General features: G+C 44.3%; 1 long non-coding RNA gene across 2 annotated transcripts in view; it reads left to right on the forward strand.

Annotated features, from left to right (window-relative positions):
• Nucleotides 1-6,197, forward strand: part of LOC102012834 — a 13,663-nt gene extending 7,466 nt beyond the window's left edge. The window contains exons 1-2 of one of the 2 annotated variants that reach the window (XR_001232648.1): nucleotides 5,295-5,369; nucleotides 5,531-6,197. This is a non-coding gene — a long non-coding RNA (uncharacterized LOC102012834). Of the gene's footprint in view, nucleotides 1-5,294; nucleotides 5,370-5,530 lie in introns of those variants that run through there. The other variant, XR_001232647.1, reaches the window with a different exon arrangement.
• The last annotated feature ends 237 nt before the right edge of the window (nucleotides 6,198-6,434 follow it).

The raw sequence follows: 6,434 nt of genomic DNA on the forward strand, positions 1-6,434 counted from the left end.
TTATTATTAGCTAATAAGGGAAAAAGCCAAGCAGAAATAGTGTTGGTTGCAAAGCTCTCAGAGGGAGAATCAAATTCACTGTATACTATTATTCTTTGGCAGGGAAGAAGGGGTTATACTCTTTGGTTTAAAATGCAGGTGCTAGCCAGGCATGGTGACACATATGTGTATTCTCAGCACTCTGGGAGGCTGAGGCAGGAGGATCACAAGTCCTAACCCATCCTGGGCAACTTACAGACTTAGCAGGACCCTATCAAGAGAAAAATTTAAAGAAACCTGGGAATATAGCTCAATGTGAAGGCCCTGGGTTCACTCCCTGGTACCACCCATACCCTATAAAAGGTGGGGTTAATATTGAAATTAGCTATTTAAAAACATTTACTTTTTCTCTAAAATTGGGTATAATTTGTATATCCAAATACCCAAATATTTACCAGATGCTTGCCAAGTGCTAACAGGAAACAAAACAGAATAAGTCTCTTATTTCGTGGAGTGTATATGACAATAGGGGAATCAAAATTAAAATAGCTACTGGATAAATATACAATATGTCAGGTAATATTAAATCCTTTGAAGAGAAATTATACAGAGTAAAGGGGAATAGAGTGGCAGGTTTTCAGGCAATTTTTAAAATAGGATGGTCATGGAAGCATGGTTATTTTCTGATTTCTCTTTGGTCTGATCTCTCTCCTACACTTTGCCTTTCAAATGTTTCATGTGGCTATGGTGTCTTTAAGATGGCCCCCAATTCTTCTTGGCTTGTGCTACTCATGCTTCTGGGTGGTGTCTTCCCACACTGACTCAGACAGGCCTGTGTGACTTACAAATCAAGGTAGCCAAGGTGACAGGTGGATTTCCAAGGGTAGGTCACAAAAGGTACCATAGGTTCCACCTTGGCCCCTTTAGTCACCAGCTGTGGGGAAATGCAGGTGCCATGTTTTGAGGAAGCTCAAGCAGCTCCGTGGAGAGGCCCTTTGGAGAGGGTCATAGGTCTCCTGCTGAAAGTCAGTGCCAACTGAACAGACATCTAAGTGGAAACCTTGGAAACAAACCCTCCAACTCTGGCAAGCTTTCACCAGCTGACTTTTTTATACCTAGGACTGAACTCAGGACCTCAGATATGTCAGGCAAGTGTTCTACTGCTGAGTCTCATCCCTGACACCTATTGTTTTTTAAATCTTGACATAGAGTCTAAGTTGCCCAGGATGGTCTCTATCTTGCCTCATCCTTCTAAGTAGCTAGAACTATACATGTGCACCACCAGGTCCAGCAAGATTGACTTTTTGTTTTTTCTTCTGTTAGCCTGGGGATTGAAGCCAGGGTATTTACACTGAGCTACATCCCCAACCCTTTTATGTTTTTTTAAACAGCATGTCCTAAGTCTCTAAGTTGCCCAGGCTGGGGTCAAACTTGAAATCCCCTGCCTCAGCCTCCCAGAGTTCTAACCTGACTGGGTTCACCAACATTCCAGGCTGAGAACTGGTATTCTGTGTAATTTCAAGTGAGATCAGAGCTAGAAATACCAAGATGACCTGCTCCCAAATTCCTGATCCATAGCAACTGTAAGAGATCATTAATGTTACTGTTTCAATGGACTCTGCTTTGCAGGTCCATTGGTTATGCAGCAACACTCCATGCACCTAACCCCCTGAGCCTCCGGATTCCATCTGTGTTTGGCCAATGGGTGGAGAGTGAGGTGAATGTGCTTCTGAGCATTCTACTCGGGTCCCGGTTTTCTTCCATGGAAACCACTGCTCTTCCAACAGCTCTGCTCTCTAGGACTGCAGCTCTCTCAGCAGCCTGCACCGTGAACCCCTTTAAGCTGAGGTGCTGCAGAAGATCTTGGAGTTGGCTTTCTAAACCCTGTGCATACCTCCATAAGTAGTCCCTTGGTCCCCCTCCAGACTGCATGCCTGCTCTTTCCAGGCTTTCACAAAAGTTCTCCTGTAGGAGGAGATACTTGGACAGGGACTTGGAGGAAATGACAGAGGCCTCCTAATATCTCGGGAAGAATTGTTCAGTCCTTGAAATGAGCAGATGAGTTCAGGGATGGTCAGGAAGTCAGTGTGGGTAGAGCAGAATGTGCAAATGGAGACCAGAAGGGTATGAGGATGGGAGGTGGTAAGAGACCAAACTGGGCGGGATTCTGTGAGTTGTATTTATATTCTGAGTGTGATGCTCAACCACAGGGTGGGGTGGGGAAGGCCCTGAACAGGGCGTGACCTGCCTAATTCTGCAGTAAGACCAGAATGTAAGTAGACCAAATGGAAACTAGGAGAACGATCAGGAGGCTCCTATAGAATTTAGAGCCATGTTGCTGGGTTTAGGATGTCCAGTCATGAAGGCAAGGAGAGGAGATAGATTCAGGGTGTATTTTCAAGCTAACCAGTTATTTTACAAAGAAAAAAGATTGCCATTCATCGAGTCACATTCAGATCTCCTGGTCTATAAAGTACTGCTGTTAGAAGCCTTTCAGAAGTCTAGAGGAGCTCTGTGAGCTTGAGCTGGAAATGAGATCAACTCTTGGGAATTTGACTCTGTAAAGGTGAGACTATATAAATCCAAGAGCCCAATCTGTTTGGGGCTGGGGGATTTTGTCTTTTACAAAATATAAACGGTGGAAGATTCTGCCCCATGGAGAACTCTAACCATCCTCCCCCTGAAAGGTAATCTCGCTGGTTAACCTCGCTTGGCTTTCTTCTCCGCAATTTGAAATCTGACTACCTTCAGCCCCAGAGCAGAGGCGACAGGAAACAAGACTTCCGCTTTTCTTGGGACAGCGGCCTGTGCTCCACTTCCGCAGCCCGGGTTCCTCTTAGTACGAGAGCAGCTGCGCCCCTCCAGACCCAGAGCCGTTCTCCTTTGCCAGAGCCGCTCTCCTATCCTCCTCTTCAGACCTCAGTGCTCAGTTGAAAGGATGATGTCCCTCCCTCACTGTCCCCAGAGGCCTGTGCAGAGGGAGAAGGCAACAACCTCCGCTTTCTGGGGTCTTAACACAGGATCTACAGAGGGCCTTGGGATGCCAGGGCACAGACTGTCTTGAGGCCAATGGGTGCTTTATTGTTGTTGTTTTCCTAATGTCTTCTATCTAAAAATTCTTTGGGCTTCCGGGAAGGGACACAGTCTACAGTGATTAAATGGACGCCTCCCATCCCCCTCCCGTTGCCATGGCAACTCAGAATGACTGATTTCCTGGTTGCCATGTCAATGCAGTGGGATCCCAGCCACTGCACCGCACAAAGACGTCAGTAAGCAGAGAGAAAACAAAACACACACACCAAAAATCATCTTTAAAAAGACAATTTTGTTTGCCAGCCTTTTTTTCTCACTCAAAAGAGGAAGAAAGGGACCAAGTGCAATTAGAAATAGTGCTCTTCCTGAAGTGGGAGGAGGCTGTCTCCCACGTCGGAGGGAAGACTGGAAGGGGGAAGGGGGATTCCCGAGGAGTTGGCATGGTGACAGGAGGGCAGATGCCATTCTCAGGTGGCTGGAAGCCTTCAGCAATCAGCCAGAGTCCCACGGAGAGGAAATCTGCAATATTTAACTGGAGTGGAAGAATTAAGTCAGATTCAAAACAAAACAAGAGAGCAGATCCCCTGAACGTTTTTCAGAACGCTTTTGTTGGTACAAATTTAAAAACTTAGTATTGATTCCAAATGCTACCATTTAATATTTGGTTGATGTTGAATTTTTATTTCAATGCAGTATTTTTGGAAGACTAACAACAAAATGCAGCTATTTGTCCAGCTTTTTTATTGGCTGGTAACATCCTGATAAAACTGCATGCCCAAAATTGATTAATCCAGATATCTCTGATTTTCATAACCTGTGTATGATCTGTGTTTGTAATATCCATGAAGTGCATTTGCATGTGAAAAAATATGTAAAACATGTTTTGTCTTACTCTGAATACATAAAACTAAAATTGTTGATAACTCATCTCTTTGACTTTTCACCATTATATCTCAGAGATGAATGATTTAACTTGAATGTTTTTGTTTTCCAAAAAAAAAAAATCTTCCTGCCTTTTGATAAATGCTTTGTACATTCTACACAATCAGGCAGAATTTCCTTAGGTTTGCTGAAATACACACAGAGTGCTTTATATTAATTTTGGCAGCTGAATCACAAGGTCATTTTTAAACATATGTATTGGCAAAGGTTGCGGCAGCAGTGAACTCAAGCCTCTTGTGTTTTGTAGATGCTGGAGCCCTGATGTCCAGAGATAAAGCTCGTTCAGTGGGTGCCGCACATGGTAGAGTCCAGATGGGGAATTCAGAACTGAAAATAATTTTGTAAAATCTTAGGTTCAAGAATGTCACCCAGGTTTAGTTACTACAGAACTGGCCAGGGTTGTTGATATTCTGATATCTGGGGCAGCTCTAAGAGGAGGGCCCTGAAAAGATGGTGTTTGCCTGATTTAATTGTCCCCAAGAAAGTCTTCACAGTATGTTATCTCTTAGTTCTTCAGAGCATACTTTGAGAAATGCTAGGCCAAATCATCTCTAAAATCTAATTATAATTTAAAGACCTTCTATACGTCTAGCAGGTAAAATTCTCTAACAATAACAGTTTATAAGAGTTCCAACTTGGACCTTCTATAGGTCTAGCAGGTAAAATTCTCTAACAATAAAGTTTGTAAGAGCTCCAACTTCTTTCACCAAAACTTGCAGGGGGTAAATAGGAGTGGCTAGAAAAGGGACTTTAATGTACGCCTCCCACCAGTTGGGAATCAGCTGGAAGGTGCTATGCATCTTTTTTGAGGGAGCCACAGGGATTAGGAACCTTCTTAGGACTGAGTTCTTTCCAATGGAGATTTATGCTGACTCTGTAGGATGACATTCCCCACACAGCGTGGAAAACAGCAGAATTCTAGCAACCTCACCACCACGGAAGCCAATAAAGAAAACAGTGACACAGAGAACCCGCTCCTTTCTTTACACTATCACTCGGCATAGTCATGTATAAGCTGTCCCATCAAAAAACTTGTTCGGCTTCCTCTTACATGTAAATGAAGGATCAGGAATGGTGTGTTTTGATTGGTTGTGCTCACAAGAAGATGAAGGATTGAAAAAGCATCTTCTGATTGGTCCTGTGACCAGCACCAGATGCAAATGAAGGTTTGAAAATAGTAAGTTTCTGATTGGTCCAAAACACCATTTTTCTGATTAGTTCTGATTGGTGTACAGTGATGATGGCATCACCACAAAAGGAGCATCCCTCACCCTATGTTACCTGTCTTACTATGACACCATAAGTAAGAAGGGGACAGTGTCAAGAGTGGATCTGCTCCTACCTAGGCTAGGCTAACCTGTCCTGGAGAGAGGGAAAGAGGTTTGAATCCAGTACACTGTGGTTTGCAGGACCAGGTTGTTTTAACAAACCCAAGTGATGGAAGAGTTGGTACAGAGAACGAAATAGATGTTACAGGAGCCTAGTGCCCAGAGGGAAAGGAGAGCTTAGGGGAAACACCCATGATGGCAAGCATTTGTAAGGTAAAATTAGTCCATGTGTTTATTTCCTTCTGCAGGTTGAATATCTGGGACAGACACGCAAGCAATGTGCGGAGGGCAGAGAGAAGAGGACACACAGAGAAGAGATAAACTTACAACCTAGATTATTAATCTTTGTAACAAAGATGGCGGCCACTGAAGGTGAAGACAGAAGGGGCTGTGTGGGCCGGGGTTACCGGAGGTTTGGAGGCTTACTCTGTGACCCACAAAGGGTGTGGCTCTAGAAACAAAAAATTGGAGTGTATTGGTGGGGAGCCCTGGGGATTGAAGACATAGGCTGGGATTGGTTGTGAAGCGTCATTCATGATACTTCAATCAACTCTGGAAAATGAAGACTGTAAGAGATTTTAGTCAGAAGGTTGTATAGTTGCTCATGGGTAGATGCTGAAGGAAGTAGGGTGAAAACAAGGGCACAAGGACATGCTCCAAGTGGTTGGGTGGTTTCACAGCACTTCCTGGTCGGAGGTCTGGGGGAGATAACAAGCTGAACAAGAAAGAGCAGGTCAGGATCACTCCCAAGGGCAGCCATCAGCCCTCCACCCCTACCAGTCAGCAAATATTCATTTGCATGAATATAGAAGCATCCTCCTTCCTCTTCCTTGCCTCTGAGACCTTCCCTAGGACTTATGGTAAGGAATGCGTTGATTAAAAGCACCCGGAATGGTGCAGCTAATTGTAACTTAATTGGGTTGTTGGTCTCTTCTGCTTTATAATAACACTGGTGGGTCTTTTGCTGCAGCATCTCCGGCTGCTGCCTTCGTGGCAACCAGATTCCTAGCATGGATCTCCGGAGGGACACAATGTTTTTTTTTTTTTAATTCTGCCAAATGACTGCACTCTGGAAAGAAGGGTCACACAGGAGCCATCCCTTTGGCAACACGAGCCAAGCCACCACCTTGTTAAATATTGTAGGCCCCTGAG

The sequence above is a fragment of the Chinchilla lanigera genome, unplaced genomic scaffold, assembly GCF_000276665.1.
Source record: "Chinchilla lanigera isolate Chin_1 unplaced genomic scaffold, ChiLan1.0 scaffold00008, whole genome shotgun sequence".
Taxonomy (NCBI): Eukaryota; Metazoa; Chordata; class Mammalia; order Rodentia; family Chinchillidae; genus Chinchilla; species Chinchilla lanigera.